The 22,150-nt window shown below is 43.9% G+C and overlaps 1 protein-coding gene across 1 annotated transcript in view; it reads left to right on the top strand.

Annotated features, from left to right (window-relative positions):
* pde10a (phosphodiesterase 10A) overlaps positions 1–22,150 on the top strand; it is a 565,280-nt gene that overhangs the window by 291,840 nt on the left and 251,290 nt on the right. The gene's annotated exons all lie outside the window — the stretch shown is intronic.

Here is a 22,150-nt window from a genome sequence, read left to right on the forward strand (position 1 = left end):
AACTGTATGGATAAGGAGGACGGCTGCAGGGAGGATCACATGAATGATAATTAAGACACCATGGAGCAATAAGCAATTCATGGAGCCGGGATGGGGGGAACAGAATTGAAAGATTGTAGTCTTTGATAATTAGGGGGCTAGAGGGTATCCTTTGCAGTTGCGATCGAGAGTCCAGAGGAGTGTGTTACCTACCCCGTATCAGGATAAGGGATATTTCGAAACAGCTGGAAAGGAACTTCGAAGGGGAAGAACCAGTTGTCGTGGTCCATGTTGGAATCAACAACATAGGAAAGAACAGCGAAGAGGTCCTGCAAAGGGAGTATCTGGAGTGAGGATCTAAATAATAGAAATAAATAAGGAATAATAGACCTTGAGGTTGGTAATCTAGTTACTGCCCAAGCCACATGTTAATTGGCATTGGAATATACAGATCAGGAAAGTGCATGTGTGGCTGACAATGGTATTGGACACTGGCACCAGTAAAAGGATAGGAAGGGGCTGTGTAGCTGGGGCAAGCTAAAGCCGAATGGAACATCCAGCCTCGACCTAGGCACCAAAAACGACAGTGGCAAACCCAGCCCTTTCGACCCTACAAAGTCCTTCTTACTAACATCTAGAGATCTGTGCCAAAATTGGGAGAGCTGTGCCACAAACTAGTCAAGTAACAGCCTGACGTAGTCATACTCACGGAAACATACCTTACATCCCATGTCCCAGACACCACTATCACCATTCCTGGGTATGTCCTGTCCCACCGGCAGGACAGATTCACCAGAGGTAGCAGCACAGTGGTATACAGCCGGGAGGCAGTTGCCCTGGGAGTCCTCACGATTGACCCTCATGATTTCATGAAATCAGGTCAGACATGGGCAAGGATACTTCCTGCTGATTACCACCTACCACCCTCCCTAAGCTGATGAATCAGTACTCCTCCATGTTGAACACCACCTGGAAGAAACATTGAGGATGGCAAGGGCAAAGAATATACTCTGGGTGGGGAACTTCAAAGTCCATCACCAAGAGTGGCTCAGTAGCACCACTATTAACTGAGCTGGCTGAGTCATGAAGGACATTTCTGCCAGACTGGGCCTGTGGCAGATAGTGAGGGAATGAACAAGAGAGAAAAACCTACTGGACCTTGTCCTCACCAATCTGTCTGTTGCAGATGCATCTGTCTATGACAGTATTGGTAGGAGTGACCACTGAACAATCCTTGTGAAAACAAAATGCCGTCTTCACACTGAGGATACTGTCCATCATGTTGTGCGGCACTACCATCGTGTTAAATGGGATAGATTCAGAACAGATCTGGCAGCTGATAGGTGGGCATCCATGAAGCACTGTAGACCATCAGCAGCAACAGAATTGTATTCAACCACAATCTGTAACCTCATTACCTGGCATATCCCTCACTCTACCATTACCATCAAGCCAAGGGATCAACCTGGTTCATTGAAGAGTGCAGGAGAGCATGCTAGGACCAGCACCAGGCATACTTAAAAAGAGGTGTTAGCCCTGGTGAAGCTACTATCCATGCCAAACAGCAGAAGCAACATGAGAGCTAAACGATCCCACAGCCAACAGATCAGATCTATGATCTGCAGTCCTGTCACATCCAGTCGTGAATAGTGGTGGACAATTAAACAAATAGCCAGAGGAAGAGGCGCTACAAAGATTCCCATCCTCACTGATGGAGGAGCCCAGCACATCAGTGCAAAAGAAAGGCTGAAGCAGTTGCAACCATCTTCAACCAGAAGTACCAAATAGATGATCCCTCTCAGCCTCTTCCTGAGGTCCCCAGCATCACAGATGCCAGTCTTCAGCCAATTTGATTCACTCTACGTGATAGCAAGAAACGGGTGAAGGCACTGGATACTGCAAAGACTATGGGTCCTGACAACATCCCGGCTGTAGTACTGAAGACTTGTGCTGCAGAACTAGCCATGCCCCTAGTCAAACTGTTGCAGCTCAGCTACAACACTGGCATCCACACAGCAATATGGAAAATTGTTCAGGTATGTCCTATCCACAGAAAGGAGGACAAATTCGGTCCAGTCAATTACCACTCCATCAGTCTACTCTCAATCATCAGCAAAGTGATTGAAGGCGATGTCGACAGTATTATAAAGCAGCACTTACACAGCAATAACCTGCTCGCTGTACTCAGTTTGGGTTCTGCCAGGGCCACTCGGCTCCTGACCTCATTACAGCCTTGGTCCAAGCATGGACAAAAGAGCTGAACTTGAGGTGAGGTGAGGGGAGAGTGATTGCCCTTGACATCATGGCAGCATGTGACTGAGTGTGGCATCAAGGAGCCCTAGCGAAATTGAAGTCAACGGGAATTAGGGGAAAACTCATTGCCGGTTGGTGTCATGCCTGGCACAAAGCAAGATGGTTGTGGTTATTTGAGGCCATTCATCTCAGTCTCAGGACATCATGGCAAGAGTTCCTCAGGGTAGTGCCCTAGGCCCAACCATCTTCAGCTGCTTCATCAATGACCTTCCCTCCATCATAAGGTCAGAGGTGGGGAAGTTCTCTGATGATTGTACGATGTTCAACACCATTCGCAACTCCTCAGACACTGAAACATATGCAGCAAGACCTGGACAACATTCGGGCTTGGGCTGATAAGTGGCATGTAACATTCCTGCCAAACAAGTGCCAGGCAATGGCCATCTCAAACAAGAGAGAATCTAACCATCTCCCCTTGACATTCAACGGTATTACTATCACTGCATTCCAAACTATCAACATCCTGGGGGTTACCATTGACCAGAAACTGAACCGGAGCAGCCACATATATACTGTGGCTACAAGAGCAGGTCAGAGGCTGGGAATTCTGTAACGAGTAATCCACCTCCTGACTCCCCAATGCCTGTCCACCATCAACAAGGCACAAATCCACTTGCTTGGATGAGTTCAGCTCCAACAACACTCAGAAGATGAACACCATCCAGGACAAAGCAGCTCACTTGATGATCACCCCATCCACCACCTTAAACATTCACTCCCTTCATCACCGACGCACAGTGGCATCTACAAATTTCACTGCAGCAACTCACCATGCTTCCTTTGACAGCACCTTCCAAACCCGCAACCTCTTCCACCTAGAAGGACAAGGGCAGCAGTTGCATGGGAAAACCACCATCTGCACATTCCCCTCCAAGCCACATTCTGACTTGGAACTATATCAGCATCCCTTCAGTGTTGCTGGGTCAAAATCCTGGAACTTACTCCCTAACAACATTGTGGGTGTATCTACACCAGATGGATTGCAACGGTTGAAGAAGGCAGCTCACCACCACCTTCTCAAGGGCAATTAGGGATGGGCAACAAATGCTGGCCTTGCCAGTGATGCCCACATCCCATGAAACAAATAAAAGAAAAACTCCTGAACTGAACTGGGACCAAGGTCCTAATGGAAAGGATAAGTAAGATTGTAGATGGAGTTTAAACTAGTAAAGGAGAGTTTGGGTGTGTATAATACCCCAATGATAAAAAAAAAAGGATGAGAATGAAAGTCAGAGCTGAAGATAACAAATACCCGAACAGAAACAGTTATAGGAAGTAATAAAATACCTGTTGAAAATAAAGCAGGAGGAATGAAAAATAAAAGCATATTAAATTGCCTGTATAGTAACTTATGCAGCATCATCAACAACATAGGGGAATTAGAGGCATTAGTTAGGACTGAGGAAACAGATGAAATAGAGATAAGACACATGGTTGCAAACAGGGCAGAACTGGCAGTTTAATATTGCGGGCTGTAATGTATTTAGAAAAATAGGAAAGAATCAGAAATAGCCTAATGGCTGTAGCAAGAAGTAACATAACTGATAAAAAGAAATAGCATCCATTTGGATTGAGATAAAGGATAAGAAAGAATCAGTCGCACTATTCGGGGTATACAGATCATCAAATAGAGGGAGAAATATGTACAAATATATATGAAGTGAGTAAAATCACAGAATCATGATCATGGGGGAATTTCAGTTGCCTGCAAATAAACTCAGGGATAATGAGGGAACAGGGAGCAGGGTGTGTATTTTTTTCACAGTATATACAAGACGACTTATTGGCCCAATATGTAAAGAGCCCAGCAGGAAAGGATGCATTGCTGAACCTAGTAATTGGAAATGAACTGAAGCAGTTAGAGAAGTAAGCATGGGAAAATATCTAGGGAAATGTGATCACAATATCTTAAATCTTCTTACACTGATGAGAGAGATAGTACAAAGACCAAGGTAAGTGGTAGATTGGGGAAAAAAACAACTATGAGGATGGAGCTAAGGAAAGGGAAATTGGAAAAAAACACTGACAAAGTAACAGAACAATAGTGCGCAATATTTAAAGAAGAGATCAGTAGAGTTGAGAAGAAATATATTCCAGTAAAAATCAGAACAAACTAGCCAAGAATTAGAAGCCATAGTTAAAAATAGAATCTAAAGAAAAGGACATTCTCAAAATACATAAACAATAAAGAAGATGACAGGGAGAATATAATGAGCTTAGAAAAGAGGTTAGAAAGACAATTAGGAAGGCAAAGAGGAAATATGAAAATATCAAAAGGATACTTAAAAAAGCATTCAATAGGCACATTAGTATCAAAAGGAGAATTAAGATAGAATAAGGTCACTCGGGAGTGAAAAAGATAAAACCACAGGAAATTATACTGAAATGGCAGGATACTAAATAGATACTTTGCCTCAGTTTTCATTGAAGAAGCTAACACACAGGAAATTAAGGAATCAAGAGAAATTAAGGGATATTACAGTACTTGAGATGGAAAGAAAAGAGATACCGGACAAACTAGCTGAATTTCAGGAGGACAAAAACCCAGTCCAGATGAATTGAACCTACAGGTGTTATGGAAGAGATCGCATAAGTGTTAGTATCCATATATAAATATTAGTAGGAAAAGGAATAGTACCGGAGTAGTAGCAAACAGAAATTGTAATTCTTATCTTCAAAGAGAGAGTAATTCAGCGAATGTGAAACCAGTGAGCTTAATGCCAATGGTAGGAAAGATATTGGAAGCTTAAAAAAAATCTGGAGGCAAAAAAAAAGAAAACTAATAGCGTGGATTTCTGAGAGGAAGGTCATTTTTAACCAAGCTTATTGCATTCTTTGAAAAAGTAATAGAAAGGTAAACAAGGACAATGCAATGTAATACAAGGACTTTCAGAAGGCCTTTGATAAGGTGCTACGTAAGAGACTCATGAAAAAGGTCAAGACATTTGTAGTCAAGTAGCAGAATAGATTAAAAGATAGCTACAAAGCAGAAAACAGTGGACAGGAGTGAATGGAAATTTCTCAGACTGGCTGAAAGTGTCCTGGAGGCAACGTTGTTAGGACCACTGTTCACTATATTTCTAAATTATTTGGACTGTTATCATTTAATTTGCAGATGATACTAAATTATGGGAGGATATAGCTAGTACTACACAGGACTATACCAAACTACAGGAAGACATAAAAAAGTTATGGTAAATCTATATGGAGCCTTGGTTAGCCGACATTTGGGGAAGAATTTTCGGGCTCTGCCAAGATTGGGAACAAAGGCGGACGGGGCCCGAAAATACTGGCGTTGGATGGCGTGCTGGTTTCCCAACCCCATTCCGGGTGCTGGCCAATTTTGCCAAGGTGGGTTCAGGACCCAGCAGAACTACCTGACCTATGAGGTGTGTAGTCTTGTGTAGGGCACTGAAAGGAGGCTGACTGGGATTTACTGGGATTTTCCAGTCAGCCTCCAGTTTCCTGAGGTGACGGGGAGCTGTTTAACTGCCTGAAGGCAGGCACCCAATGGCAGGTGGGGAGGGGGCAACACTCCAGGCAGGCCTACAGGCCCTCCCTGCCTGCATGGGTGTGGGTGCAGCCAAAGGCTGTCCTGTAGAGGGACTTCCCTACCCACCCGACCTCCACAATGGTGGCCTGGCTGCTGATTCTGTTTATTTAAATTTCTGAAAAAGCTGGTGAGAGGGCACCTCCATGTTGAAGCATCCTCTTAGTTACTTACACTTTACTGCAGGGTGCTGCCCCTCTCAAGCTGGAAGACCTCTGCTTGGCCCTTGGGATTCGCAAGCTTGTTTGCCGCCCTTAATTGGACAGGAACTTGTCTCCATGCCAGTTTATGGGACGCGTCTGTGAAAATTCCAGATCAGTGATTGCTCCTCTGGATCGGGTTCTGGAAACAGTCCCGACTCCTATTTCCCACCCTAATGCGAAAACTCAGCCCTTGGAGTACTGTGTGCAGTTCTGGCCTCCATGTTATAAAAAAGATATTGAGGCATGGGGGGAAAAAAACAAAAAAAGATTTACAATGCTGATACCAGAACTGAGAGGATACAATATTAGGAAAGACTGAACACGGTAGGGATCTTTTCTATAGAAAAGAGAAGATTGAGAGATGACCTGATAAAGATCTTTAAAATTATGAAGGGCTTGAAAGGATGGATGTAGACAAAGTTTCATCCTTGTTGAGTCCAGATCATAGGGTATAAACATTACAGACAAATTAAGAATTGAGAAGAAAGAACTTTACACAGAGAAGGGTGAGAATGTGGAACGAGCTACCACGTAGAGTGGTTGAAGCAAATAGCATTGACACATTTGGGGGAGATGTAATGCATACATGAGGGAAAAGGAAATAGAGGGATGTGGGGGCAGGTTAGAAAAAGGTCATTAGAGTGGAGGATAAACACCAGCATAGAGCAGTTGGGTCAGGTGAACTATGAGGTGTGTAGCCTTGTGTAGGGCACTGAAAGGAGGCTGACTGAGAATAAAAGTCCCTTCTCCCTGTTAATTATAAGGATAAAAGGAGTTGGAAACTGTTTGGCAATGTAATTTTTACAGATTTTTATGAATAAAGTATATTTTGGAAATAAAAAAAAAATTTAACTTTAGGTATGCTTAAATCAATTACTTGTGAGCACATGTCCATGGCAATCTTATTCAGTGTAGGAAATGGAAAAGTTGGCACTGGCCCAGTAGAGCCTATTCTGAGGTTTCAGCTAAGGAATTAAGATGGAGCAGGCTAGAGGGAATCTTACTCTGAATGTAACCCATGCTGTACATGACTTGGGATTACAGGAGTGTTGTCTTCCTGCTGATTAGGTGAAAAGTGCAAATGTGCCTTTCTCAGTACTGAATACAAAAAACAATTGAAGTATAATTATTATTAAGATGCTTCGTATACTGTACCAATTAAAACACATTAAAAACAACCTCTCATGCAAAGTGAATTCACTGGTGACCTATTGAAAAATGCATCATGACTTGACTCTTGAATCATTTGACTATTATTTTGTTGTTGCAGGATTAGAGTTTGTATCAATCTAATGATGTATCTGGCATCCCTTGGATGTACTGTTGAAAGAAGTTAGCATTTGATTGTTTTCAGCTTTTTTAAAAGTTATATAACAGTAGAAAGATGCTAAATGTAACAAAAATGGCTGGTAATGGAAATAACATTTTGGAAATAGTGATCTTTAGCCTTTATAAACTGCATTTATTACACAGATCTTTCCAGAGAATTGAGGGATAGGTATGTCTAGGAGATTCCAGAGTTTTCCATAAAACTGTCAAGTTCCCAATTTAAATCTTCACATTTCAGAAATGTTATGACAGAAGTGATAAACAGCCATAATCCTCAGGTGTTTCTGATGGTGATCGTCTAGTTGAGTTTAGTGTCATTGCTGTATGGTGATATTCCACAGAGAAGTATGGTATTTTAATCTCTTCTATGAATAATATGCATAGTTTCTTCACTGAACCATTTTGGATGCAGTAGGAATGAGCAGCAGCAAGCATTCCCAATGTTTGGTTTTGGCAATATGCGTCTTAGTTCAAAGCTTCCAATAGGAGAAGTAGGCCATTCAGCCCCTTGAGCCTTCTCCATCAGTCAATTAGATCATGGCTGATGTGTACCTTAGTTCAATTACCCACTTTAATTCCATATCCCTTGATGTCCTAACCTAACAAAATTCTGTTGACCACAGTCTTGAAAGCTCTAATTATCTCAACATCCACAGGCTTTTGGGACAGAATTCCATATTTCTACTGTCTTTTGTTTGAAGAAGTGCTTCCTGATTTTCCTCTTAAATGACCTAGCTCTAATTTTAAGATTATGTCCCCTCATTCCTGATTTTCCTCTTTAGAGGAAATAGTTTCTCTGGGCTAAATTTTCACAGCTCATTGGTGTCAGACTGGGAGGCGGGAGGGCTGGCAGTATGAGGAGAGGTGTCGGGAGGGGAGCCTGATGTCTTCCTGTCGCCATGGCATGTTGTCAGTGGCGGGCACCTCAGCAGCTCAGCTGCCCACTGGGCGGCCAATTGAACCATTTAAGAGCCCAAGTAAGGGCCACTTTCCACCCTGGTGGACAATTCACTTGTGTTGGGAGACCACCAGCGGAGATGGTGGCGTAGTGGTAATGTCACTGAATTAGTAATCCAGAGGCCTGGGCAAATGCCATGGGGACATGGGTTTAAATCCCACCATGGCAGCTAGTGGAATTTAAATTCAATTAATTAACAAAAATCTAGAATTGAAATCTAGTTTCAGTAATTGTGCCATGAAACTATCATCGATTGTCGTAAAAACCCATCTGGTTCACTAAGGGAAAGAAATCTGCCGTCCTTATCTGGTCTGGCCTACACGTGATGCCAGATCCACAGCAATGTGGTTGACTCTTAACTGCCCTCTGAAATGGCCCAGCAAGCCACTCAGTTGTCAAGGGTAATTAGGCATTGGCAACAAATGCTGGCCTTGCCAGCGACACCCACATTCCATGAAAGAATAAAGAAAAAGGTAAATTCTGGCAGCCTCCCAGCGGGTTCCCAGGGGTGGGCCCTCCTTGATGGGCACTCCATGGCCCACATAGGGACCCCCTGGCGGCAACGCGCCAACAGTGCACACCATCCCCACGATCGGCAGGGCCAGCTTGACCCCGGCCTCCCCACAAAAACCTACCTGCTCAGCTCTGCTGAGCTGCTGGCCCTCTGATTGGGCCGGTAGCTCCAGGGGGTGGGCTGCTGTCAGGTTGGCGGCTCGTTAATTGGCCGCCACCAGCAAAATGCTGCCCCCCGATCCTGCTGCCCTCCGGAGTGGGGTCAGCTCCTGCTTTTGGTCCCAGTGGCAGGACTTCAGCATCTACCGAAAAATTCAGCCCTCTGTATCTGCCCTATCAAATCCTTTTAACATTTTAAACACCGTGATCAAATCACCCATAGTTCTTCTTCACTTAGAGTGTCACAGCCGTACTGATTGTAATATTTGGTTTTCAGTAGTTACATTGTACAGTTAACTGGTTGTTTTTGTTCAGATAAAATATAAGCAGAAACACCCTGTATTATTACTGATACTGAATTATTACAAAATATCTTAAGGTTTGATTTGATTTGATTTAGAGATACAGCACTGAAACAGGCCCTTCGGCCCACCGAGTCTGTGCCGACCATTAACCATCCATTTATACTAATCCTACACTAATCTCATATTCCTACCACATCCTCACCTGTCCCTATATTCCCCTACCACCTACCTATACTAGGGGCAATTTATAATGGCCAATTTACCTATCAACCTGCAAGTCTTTTGGCTGTGGGAAGAAACCGGAGCACCCGGAGGAAACCCACGCAGACACAGGGAGAACTTGCAAACTCCACACAGGCAGTACCCAGAATTGAACCCGGGTCGCTGGAGCTGTGAGGCTGCGGTGCTAACCACTGCGCTACTGTGCCACCCTTGTTCTTATAGAGTTCTTATATTGGCATCGCGCATGTCCTGTGGTACTGCTCCCTCATCCCAGCACAGGCAAAGCAGTTCATTGAGTGCTGAAAGTATAGCCACTTGGCATTCTTGATTATTTCAGGGGTAATGCCGTCCTTCCCAGGGGCTTTTCCACTGGCTAGAGAATCAATGTATCAATGAATCAATATATTATTAGAATTTGCATATAGGGAGGCCAGACAAGGCAAGGGAATGAATAATAAATGGTTGGATACAGAAAGGTGTAGAGGAACAGTGGGATCTTGGAGTGCATGTCCACAGATCCCTGAAGATAGTAGGACTGGTAGATAAGATGGTTAAGATGGCATAAGGGATATTTTCCTTTTTGAGGCATAGAATATAAGACAAGGGAGGTATTCTAGAACTGTACAAAACACTCATTAGACTCTGGCTAGAGTACTGCATACAGTTCTGGACACTGCTTTATAGGAAAGATGTGATTTCATGAGGGAGGATGCAGAGGAGATTTGCGAGGATGTTGCCAGGAATGGAGAATTTTAACTGTGGGATTGTTTTCTTTGGAACAGAGGAGGCTGAGGGAAAGTTTAATTAAGGTACATAACATTGAGGGACCTAGATAAAGTAGCTATAAGGGATCTGTTTCCATTAGCAGAGAGGTCAGTAACCAAGGGCATAGATTATAAATAATTGGCAGGAGGATTAGAGGGAAGTTGAGAGAATTTTTTCGCCAGTAGGGTGGTGGGGATCCTGAACACACTGCCTGAAAGGGTGGTAAAGGCAGAAACCCTCATCGCATTTAAAAAAATACTTAGATATGCACTTGAAGTGCCATAATCTACAGGACTACGGACCAAGAGCTGAAAAGTGGGATGAGGCTGAATAGCTCTTTCTCTGCAGGCATGGACGTGATGTACTGAATGGCTTCCTTCTCTGTAAGGTTGACAATCAGAAATTGAAAATGGCGGTTGTTACGCATCGGGCGCTGATGACATTCAGTCACAATACACTGTTCAGATATAATCACTCCTCAACTAGCATGAACAGCATCTTTACTATGTGTTAGTGGTATATTTAATTTGTGACAAATTTGGGTCTGCCTTAGAAACTTAAGTGGTCACAGTCTTAATGTAAACACTCTTGCTTTTAAGGGGGTCGTCTTTCACTGCCCTAAATGTACTTCTATAGTAGCACAATTCAGGGTCGGAATGATAGCCCCTGGTGACCTGAACTGGGCATTCACGTCTTTTGCATATGCAATTCTTCGCTCTCTCCAAAGAGAGGCCTTGTTAACGCTAGACGAGGCAAAGTTTAGTTCAAATCATAAGCTGCTTTATTCCAGAGTAAGGTGAAACATACTGCGAAGATATGATCGGATGTGCTCAATTCAATCAATACAACATATATTCACTTTGATACAATAGAAAGAGCACAAATGCTACCAGCTCCAATGGGTCATCTTTTAAAGATAATCCTGCTGCATTCTGTCCTGCAACACAGATCACAGCTTTATCTCTCTCTGCAGTTCCCGATCTTTGCAAATTTATCGCAGCGCTTTGTTGCCTGTGCAATTCTATTTCCAAAAGCCAAACTCCATTGTCATCTTCAAATTAACCACCTCCTCTGGGTAGAATGGAGACCAGCCTAACTGGGCAATGTCCCCTGCTGAGTTGAAAGCATGAGTTTCATTCCAGCAGCAATGAGTGGATGGTCACTGGATTGTCAAATCATCTTTCATTGCACTTTAGAATGTTAGATTCAGACATGCCATCTAAATGTAATACATAATTGAAAGCCCTGCTGTCCTGTGAATTTAATCCCATTAGAACAAGTTTCATAAAACCAAAACCACATTTTAAAATAACTCATATGCACAGCAACTACTATTTGCATTTATATACTGCCTTTAATGTCGTAAAATGTCCCAAGATGCTTCACAGTTGTGATTATCAAGCAAAATTTGACTCTCAGCCGCATGAGATATTAGGACAGCTGACCAAAAGCTTCGTCAGAAAGGTAGGTTTTGAGGAATGTCCTAAAGGAGGAGAGAGAAGCAGAGAGGTTTAGGCAGAGATTTCCAGACCTTAGCCCCAGCAGCTGAAATTACAGTGGTGGAACGAGGAAAATTGGGGATGTGCTAGAGGTCAGAATTGGAGGAGTGCAGAGGTCTCGGAGGCTTATAGGACTGGAGGAGGTTACTGATGTAGGGAGGGGTGAAGCTATGGAGAGATTTGAAAACAAAGATGGCAATTTTAAAATTGAGCTATTGCCAGACTAGGAGCCAATGTAGTGAGCATGTGTGATGGGTGAACAGAATTTGGTGGAGTTAGGATATGGGCAGGACCCTCCTACATTGCTGGTGCTAGATGTACTGACGCCATTTTGTTCAGGGCTTTAGCACACCTGTAGGGAGCAGCCGCCAGAAGTATGTGGAGTAGGCAGATTGTGACGTCAAGCAGCGTGTAATGCTGATTTGATACACTGCCATTTAGGAGTTCAACATTCCAGCTAATGCCCTCTCTTAACCTCGAATATGTTTACAACAGCAGAAAGGACCCCCCCCCACCACCACCACTACTACCCACCAGCATTATTTAAAGGGATCAGCAACTACTTTCAGGTTAGTGGCTGATTGATTTCAACCAGCTCTTGCTGCAATTGGAGAAGTGTTTCATAGTTTCCAGAGTTGTTTAAAGTTGCTGAAGTCCACAGGGATACCACACGCTTAAGGAGTTGGTCCTGATTCCAAGGATTCTGCAGAAATCACTTGATCCCAGATAGCGGTGCAATAGTTTGCATCCCCCTTGGCCTACAGCATGGCAGAGAGAATAAACAGTGAGGACACAGAGCAGGACAAGCTGCTGAAAGAGGGAGGAGAAGGGCCAACATGAGGTCATAGCCACCCAGAGTATTTATGGAGCAATTCTCCTACCTGAACCTCAGGGAGGAACAGTGTTTCATATGTCTCTGCTTTACTAAGGAAGTCCTCACTGAAATGTGCCATCAGCTGAAACCTCACAGAAGGGCGGCATTGCCAGTGGCTGTGAAAGTGACTACAGCAATGAACTTTTATACATCTGGTTCCTTCCAGGCTGGAGCAGGTGATGTTTGCAACACCTCCCAGTTTACCATTCACTATTGCATAAGGGAGGTCATAGATTTTTTTTTTAGATTTAGAGATACAGCACTGAAACAGGCTCTTTGGCCCACCGAGTCTGTGCCGACCATTAACCACCCATTTATACTAATCCTACACTAATCTCATATTCCTACCACATCCTCACCTGTCCCTATATTCCCCTACCACCTACCTCTACTAGTGGCAATTTATAATGGCCAATTCACCTATCAACCTGCAAGTCTTTTGGCCGTGGGAGGAAACCGGAGCACCCGGAGGAAACCCACGCAAACACAGGGAGAACTTGCAAACTCCACACAGGCAGTACCCAGAATTGAACCCGGGTCACTGAAGCTGTGAGGCTGCAGTGCTAACCACTGCGCCACTGTGCCGCCCACATGAGGCTCTGTATGCCAAGAGAGCTGACTCCTTTTCATTCTCTGCTACCAGACTGAAGCAAGCAGAGCAAGCCAGTGCAGCGAGCATGTAGCTTCTTGAGGTTTCAGGCTTCCCCATGGTTCAATGGTGCCATTGACTGTACATACATTGCTTTGCAGGTGTCATATGTCAACTCTGAAATGTACCGCAACCGGAAGGGATTCCACTCCCTCAGTATCCAGCTGGTGTGTGATCATATGTAGCATGCCATGCAGGTCAGTGGCTGGTATCCTGGCATCAGTCATGTTGCCTTCATTCTGCAGCAGTCTAATATACCATCTGCATTTGAGCCATCACAACAAACCAGAGGGGTTGGCTTCTCAACGACAATGGGTGACATGTGCATAATGAAAGCCATGCTGCTACACAAAATGTAATAGAACAGACCATTGGTGTGCTTAAACAATTCTTCCACTGTATGGACTGCTCTGCAGAAATCCTGCAGGATGAGAAGGAAGGAAGGAGGCAACCAACACAGCCCCTTTCTGGCTATTCAGCGGATTGCTCTTCTTGTCCTGGTATGGCTGTCTGTGATCAACTCATCCAACTACGGTACCATTGAACGCAACCCCAATTCCCCACTCGCCAACAGTCCCATACCTTACCTTCCCTCTGTTACTGACGGTCACAGCATCCTCTTGGCCACGATGCTAAAATAAAAGCCACCACAAAGCAAACACTCCAAATCAAATCAGACCATTAAATATTTCATAGAATAGTCAACTATTCATCCTTACTGCCTGTAATCCACGTGCCTTTTCCTGTCCGAGTGCTGCTGCCTCATTGGCTGTAGCATGGCCAGTGGAGAGCTGCTAATTTTCAATACAGGACGACCTTGCGTAGCTCTGACCCTAGAAGGCTTGGCTTTGGGCTGCATCTTGGTATAAGTGGCAACAGTCTGGACTGGCTGGCTGACAGGCTACAGCAAGGGAACTGGCAGAGCGACAGTGGCGGGAGGACAAATATCAGTGCTGCCACTGCCACTCTCCCGAGATGGCGCCTCAGCAAGCCTTTTAATGTATTGGATGATAGATTGCTGGATGCTGTGGAGTACCCTGCAATCCCCTTTGAACACTGGTATCCACAGCTACGATGGTAGCAAGCTGAGCTTGCATGACTTCAGTCTGAGCTTCCACTGTACCACTCAGATGTTGAGTGGCTTCTGCTTATGCTGTGATGGAAACTGAGACATTGGCGATCAGATTCTGTATCATTGGATGGGTTTGCAAATGTTCACGTGGAGTTGGCCACTAATTCCTCCCTGGAGAGAATGGCCCCCAAGATCTGCACAAAACCCTGTCCCAAGTTGGTGTCAAACTCTTCCAAGCTCCTTGACGTTGACTGCTTTCTAGAAGACCTGCCAATGCACCAAGTATTTCAGTAATCCCACCCATCAGTCCTCATCTGTCTTTTATGCAGCAGAACTTGTGTGAAACCTCACCCTCTGGTGAGCTGGCATCCATACTACCTTTATCTCCTGCCCAGACTGCAGCTCAGTCATGCCAAAGTCTCACCAAGTGCAGATCCCACCTCTAAGCTATTCTCGAAAGTACTCAGTAATCTGAGCTGGTACCTGCGAGTGTTAGAGTGAGTGACTGTGTTTCTTCTTCAACACTGTCTTTTTTGAAAATCCAAATAAATTACATCTACTGCATTACTGTGGAACAAGGGTTTGGTATAAGCATACTGTCATCTTCAATGGTTTCAGCCCTGCCACTGGCCACGGCCTCAGTCATGGCCATTCCAATGATGGCCAGCACCATCTCCTCCTTGGGGGTAAGGACATGCTGCCATGCCTATCCCCACTGATTAGGTGCTACTGCTTCCAGTTATGTGCCACCTTGTGGCTGCAAGAGAGAGGGAAGAGTATCAGTGTGTGTGGCGCAATGTGTTTGAGTGATGTGGCTGTCATGGTTGAATAGCTGGCAATATGTGAAAGCTGTGAGATGTGGGGTTGAGGCTTGCAGCAGTGGTAAGTGTATAAGGTTGAAGTGAAGCTATGAATGTTAAGTATGAGTCGTGGTTGATAGAGATTGTTGGTAGCTGAGTGATGGAGGTATTGTGCATTGAGCAGCATATCAGACTAGTGGTTCAGTTGGTGGGATTTGGCATTTGAACATACATTCCCAGACCTTGACCATTTGTGTGAGGTCATTGAACTTCTCGTGGCATTGAAAACATGTCCTCAGAACTAGACTCCTGGCATTGACCGCTACAGCTATCTGCTCTCACTGCCCTTGCAGAGTTTACCTGAAGGGCCTCCTGGCTGCCTGTGGATTGAGGATCTCTCTCCTCCTGTCCAGCTGCTCAACCAAGGAATTCAATGCAGTGTAAGAGTCCTGGAAGCATGCTCTCTGCCCTTTTGCGCAATAATTCAGTTTTCTTCTTGCTCACACTCTCTTCTGCAACCAGTTCCAGCACTTGCTCCAACCAGAATGCACTTCTCTTTAAGAGGAGTAGGCTGGCTATAAGTAGTGCAGGCTAGCTTTAAGTGGTACGAGCGTCACACAGACTTGGGTCCCCTGCCAAGGGGTGCAGCTGCTCAGCAATGTGTTTAGCGCAGGCTGTTTGCAGCTATCATGCAAATCAGCAGGCAGCATACAGAGCTGGGTGTTGTCAGTGTACACATGGAAACTGATATGTTTTCGGATAATGTTGTCAAGGGGCAGCATATTTGAAAAATAGGAGGGAGCCAAGGATCGATCCTTCAGGGTATCCAATGATGACGGTGCGGAAGTGGGAAGAAAACCCATCGCAGGTGATAATCTGCCGACAAATGGATAAATAGGAATGGAGCCAAACGAGTCCAGTCCCACCTAGCTGGACGATGGAGGAGACATGTTAGAGGACAATGGTGTGGTCAGTTGTTTCAAAGCCTGTAGGCAAGTGGAGATGGATGAGGATGGATAGTTCACCATGGTTACAAACAGATAAGATGTAATTTGTGATTTGATAAGGGCCATTTCATTGCTGTGGCAGGGTGGAAACCTGATTGGAGGGTTTCAAACATGGAGTTGCAGGAAAGATGGGCACAGATTTGGCAAGCAATAACACCTTCCAGGACTTTGAATTGGAAAGAAAGGGAAGGTTGGAGATGGGGTGGTAGTTTGCAAGGACAAAGGGGTCAAGGCTGTGTTTTTTGAGGTGGCGGTTGATAATGGCAGATTTGGTGGGAAGGAGGAGACATTAAAAATATCAACCAACATGGAAGCCAGGAAGGGAAGTTGGGTGGGCATGTGTTTGGTGGAATTATTTTCAAGGGGGCAAGATGAGGGTCTCATAAACAAGATTAACTTGGAGAGGGCATGAGGGGAGATAGGAGGAGGGAAACTTGAGAAAGATGGGAGTTCAGACTGAGGGCAGGGGGAATCATTGGGGAAGTCCTAAAGTCTGGAATTCCCTCTCTAAACCTCTCCAACTCTCTACGTCTCTTTCTTCCTTTAAGGCACTCCTTAAAACCTACCTCTTTGACCATCATCTGCCTTAATATATCCTTTGATGGCTCAAATTCTTAGTTTTAGAGATACAGCACTGAAACAGGCCCTTCGGCCCACCGAGTCTGTGCCGACCATCAACCACCCATTTATACTAATCCTACACTAATTTCATATTCCTACCACATCCCCACCTGTCCCTATATTTTTCCCTACCACCTACCTATACTAGGGGCAATTGCTAATGGCCAATTTACCTATCAACCTGCAAGTCTTTGGCATGTGGGAGGAAACCGGAGCACCCAGAGGAAACCCACGCAGACACAGGGCGAACTTGCAAACTCCACACAGGCAGTACCCGGAATTGAACCCGGGTCCCTGGAGCTGTGAGGCTGCAGTGCTAACCACTGCACCACTGTTTGATAATGCTCCTGTGAAGCACCTTGGGATGTTTTATTACTTCAAAAACAATATATAGATGCAAGTTGCTGTTGTTTGGATTGGTGGGCTCGGGCAGGGGTTCTCAACCGGAGGTCCACAAAGTCCACCAAAGAAAGCTTACACAAAATGAAGCTGCTGCTTAATATCAGCGATCAAACCCAGAATGATGCTGCCATCCAGCAGTTCCCCAGAAACTGCAGCTATAAAAAATCTCACATTGAGCGTAGTTTCGGTCCCTGTTTATGCAGAAGAGTCCTTGAGAGTTCTTCATCTTGAACTACACAGGGATGGAGAACAAATCCATGGGCAATTCCTCTTCAGTTGGCTGCCTTCATGGTTGAGTCTGGTGAACAAGGAGAAACAGATTAAACTGTTGCTCAGGTTCATCCATTTATTATGTTGTGTTTCTCGATGTCACACCTGATGCTTTCTATCTCTACTCCAAAATGTCCACAACAGAACGTCAGGATTTACAGTCACAGGCGTGATGAAATTCTCTTTTAAACAACCGTACAATCTCTCATGTAAAGAAGAGCGGAACAAGAACCTCCAACTGCAGCAGCCCCTTTGAATTAATTCTAAATGTAATGTGATAATTAGGACAGTGCCATACAAAGAAATGGAACATATTGAGGGTGAGTAAACCATAAATTCAAACTCCTCAGATCCTTGTAGGAACTGTGACAATTAAAGACACCAACAGACTGATTTGGAGCCAGACACTGCAGTGCCAGAGCAGAATGGGGAGGGCAACTGAGAGATCAATGGTTCCAGTAAATTAGTATCAAGAAACAAAAACAGGGTCCATATATAGATTCCAAACTCTATTCCCAACAGACAGACTCTACTGACCTTACTACATAAAATGGGCAACTGCCATCAGCATGGTGGATGGGTTTACACTGGGCCATTGGCAGGATGTCAGCCATCTTAATGTTCTGACATTTAAATTCAGTACCATTTACCAAGCTCACTCACTCACCAACTATGATATGGGTAAGACAGGGCCCCATATTAGGGGTTCGGCAGAGGTATCCTCACCTTGGGATTGATTCTCCTTCCTGATTACCAATTGCAGTTTGCTCTTACTCAGGGTTGTCCCTTCATGAAACAAGTTCCCTTTGTTGTCTTAAATCTACCTCAATCATAAATTGATTGTGGATCTAGTAAATGGAGCAGAGGGGGTTCCTCTACTGCATATCTAAAAGTTCAGATCACAATTAAGTAAAGCAATAACAATAGCAAATGTGTTTAATTGCATAACTAATTTTTATACAGAAAAAAATATTTGTATTGTGTTATGGGGGTCTATGGGATTTTTATGACCCGAGAAGGGTGCCCCAAAAGCAAAAAAGTTGAGAACCTCTGGGCTAGGGGAAGGGAGGAAAGCAGCAAGGCAGTTGAACGGATGGTCTCAATTTTAGTGATAAAGACATCCATGAACTTTCTTGAAAAAGATCATAAAATAAAGAAATTTACAAATATGGATGATATTAAAAGTGTATGTTAAGTTTGATAGTTATTTTAAAGTATTCCTTATTACTAGTTTGGCTGATTACTGTATAGTGAATGTTCACTTACATTTTCAAATGTCAGCAATCAACATTAAAATTAAACCTGTATCAACTGATGCTGTTGGAGGAGGCATGACAATTTAGCCTTTTAGGCTTTTTGTCCCCTGGTAATTGCTGCACTACAAATTAAAGTTATAATTTTAGTATAAAATATGCATTTGTTACATTTATCCAAGCTTGGGTACATCACAGCCCAAATTACTTCTGTACTTAATGATCAAAGTCAGTCGGTAAATTGACTTATAACAGCCTAACTCATACATTCTGTCAGTTAAAAAAGATTCTGTTTTTAATTTTTTAAGAAATAATTTCCTAGATTGTGTGTAGACCTAAGTAAATTTTAAAGCCAATGTTTTCTCAAATTAGCAAGTTCCTTTAAACATTTATAAATAATGTGTACTTCAACAACTCTTAAATGCCTAGAATTATACCTGACTGCTATCCTGTTTTTTCGGAACATGGCAGCCCGCTGGCTGTAGACTGGCACAATATTAGATGTCTTGGAGACTGACCCAGCCAGAAAAATGGTATGCCTGTGGGATGGGGTGAGTGTGAGAATTGGGGAAGTACGAGGCAGCTGTGGTCCCACATTATTCTTGGAGAGCCCAGAAGAACATTCCCGCTCCTTCTGGCTCCACCAAAGTAACTTTAGCAGTTAGCAATTAACAGTCTCCTTCTGTTTCTCAAGGTTTTACTGAGCAGAGTATCCACGGTGGACTCTTCCCATAGTGGGTAGTTAAAATGACAATGGCACGGATTTTGTGGTTAGTGGGGAAGGACGGAGCTGGCAATTCATTATGCTGACAGTTGGGCACAGACTTTTTGCGAGCTTCTGAGTGGCAACATACTGTCAACAGGCATCTGATCCAGCGTGGCACTCACTACAGGGGATCTGTAGTATGTGTGAATAGGGAAAGGAACATATGAACATAGGAGCAGGAATAGGCCATTCATCCCTTCGAGTCTGCTCTGCCATTCTAGATCACGGCTGATCATCTACCTCAACGCCATATTTCCGCACTATCCCCATATCCCTTGATGTCATTAGCAACTAAAATCTGTCGATCTCTGTCTTGAACTTACTCAGTGACTTAGCTTCCACCAACCTCTGGGGCAGAGAATTCCAAAGATTCTCCACCCTCTGAGTGAAGAAGTTCCTCCTCATCTCAGTCCTAAATGGCTTGCCCATTATTCTGAGATTGTGTCCCCTGGTTCTAGACCCCACAGCCAAGGGAAAAATCCTTTCTGCATCTACCCTGTCTATCTCTTCAAGAATTTTGTATGTTTGTATGAGATTGTCTCTCATTCTTCTAAACTCCAGAAAATACAGGCCCAGTCTCCTCCATCTCTCCCCATAGGACAATCCCACCATCCCAGGAATCAGTCTGGTGAATCTTTGCTGCACTCCCTTTATGCCAAGTATATCCTAGCTCAGGCAAGGGGACTAGAACTGCACACAATGAACTGAATTTTACCGGCCCCTTGATGCTGCGGGTCACAGCGCACGTGCCGGTAAGATCCAGCAGGGAGAGGCCCGCCCTGACCCGCGACGTCGAGAAAGGCCCGCCGCATATTGCCGGTACAATGGTACAACTTTAAATATTAAAATTTTGCTGAAGGGCTTAAAGCCCTTTAAAAATGGCGCTGGCACCAGGGACACGGCGTCCGTCCCCTGTACCTCATCAGGGGCGGCCACTCCACCCCCTCTATTTAAATGAGCCCCCACATGTAATATCATGGGGGCTCAGGGATGGCGCATCCACACAGGATGCATGCCACCATTAGAGTGCCCTACCGCAAACTGCAGAGTACTCGTAAAATTCAGCCAAATATTCCAAATGCAACCTTACCAATACTCTATACAATTGAAGCAAGACCTCTTTGTTCCTGTACTCAAATCTTCTTGCAATAAAGGCTAGCATACCATTTGCCTTCCTAATTGCTTGCTGCACTTGCATGCTAGCTTTCAGTGACTTATGAACAGGGACACCTAGGTCCCTTTGAACATCAAAACTTTCTAATCTCTCACCTCCTTTTCTCCTACCAAAGTGGATAACCTCACACTTATCCACATTGTATTCCATCTGCCATGTTCTTACCCTCTCACATAGCCTGTTCAAATCCCCTTGAAGCCTCTTTGCAACCTCCTGACAACTCACATTCCCAGCAAGTTTTGTGTCATCTGCAGACTTGGAAATATTAAATTTGGTCCCCACATCCAAATCATTGATATAGATTGTGATCGGCCGAGGCCCAAGCACTGATCCTTGCAGTAGCCCACTGGTCACAGCCTACCAACCTGAGAATGACCCATTTATTCCTACTCTCTGTTTTCTGCCTTACCCAATCCCCAATCCATGCTCGTATATTACCCCCAATCTCATGCGCTTTAACTTTGCTTAGTAACCTCCTTTGTGGGACTTTATCTGAAAGTCCAAATACACCATATCCACTGGTTCCCCCTTATCCAGTCTGCAGTAACACCCTCAAAAAACTCTAAAAAGTTTGTCAAACATGATTTCCCCTTCATAAATCCATGTTGACTCTGCCCAATCAGACCATTATTTTCTAAGTTTCCAGTAATCACATCTTTTATAATAGATTCCAGTATTTTCCCTACTACCGATGTCTAACAGGTCTGTAGTTCCCCGTTTTCTCTCTCCCTCCTTTCTTAAACAGTGGGTTTATATTTGCAACCTTCCAATCTGCGGGCACCATTGCAGAATTTTTAGAATTTTGAAAGATGATCACCAATGCATCTACTTTCTCTGTAGCATCTCTTTCAACACTCTAGGGTGAAGATCAATAGCATCTCCCTTCATCCAATAAAATTGAAGAATCCTCATTGAAGATTAGAATTAAATCATGTACAGAAATTGAAGAGAGGGAAAGAGAGACAAAGACGACAGAAAGAAAATGTTAAATATTTTAATTTTAATCTCTTTAAAATCATCAATACTGATATAAATTTTGAAGGAGTAAGACACTGCACTTGTAGAATTCAATTTCTAATGCCAGGGAAGTTGTTTGTCAATAGCAAAGACTGGTCAAGTCATTAAAAAGTCACTTATACTTGAGTGCACCAGTCCTAACTCTTGGTGTGTTTAGTGGGTAGTTGGTAGGTATTGCAACTTAGTTCCCTTGCATGGATTACAATGCTGAGTCTATTGTCAAAGTATGAGTTTTGCAAACCCTTTGGAGGAGCTGGGTAACTCAGACAGTGTTTAACTGTGTATGTGCAGACTCCAGAAGTTGCTATCCAATTTACTCCATTATTATTGAATGATTTTGTTTGAAAAAAAGTACAACAGAATCATAGGATTGCTGAACTGCATTTTGTACATGCATATCAGAATTTGCATTGTAGATTGAGAATTTTTGTGTAAGAAAATGCATGTACT

Source organism: Heterodontus francisci, chromosome 13 (assembly GCF_036365525.1).
Source record: "Heterodontus francisci isolate sHetFra1 chromosome 13, sHetFra1.hap1, whole genome shotgun sequence".
In the NCBI taxonomy this organism is placed as follows: domain Eukaryota; kingdom Metazoa; phylum Chordata; class Chondrichthyes; order Heterodontiformes; family Heterodontidae; genus Heterodontus; species Heterodontus francisci.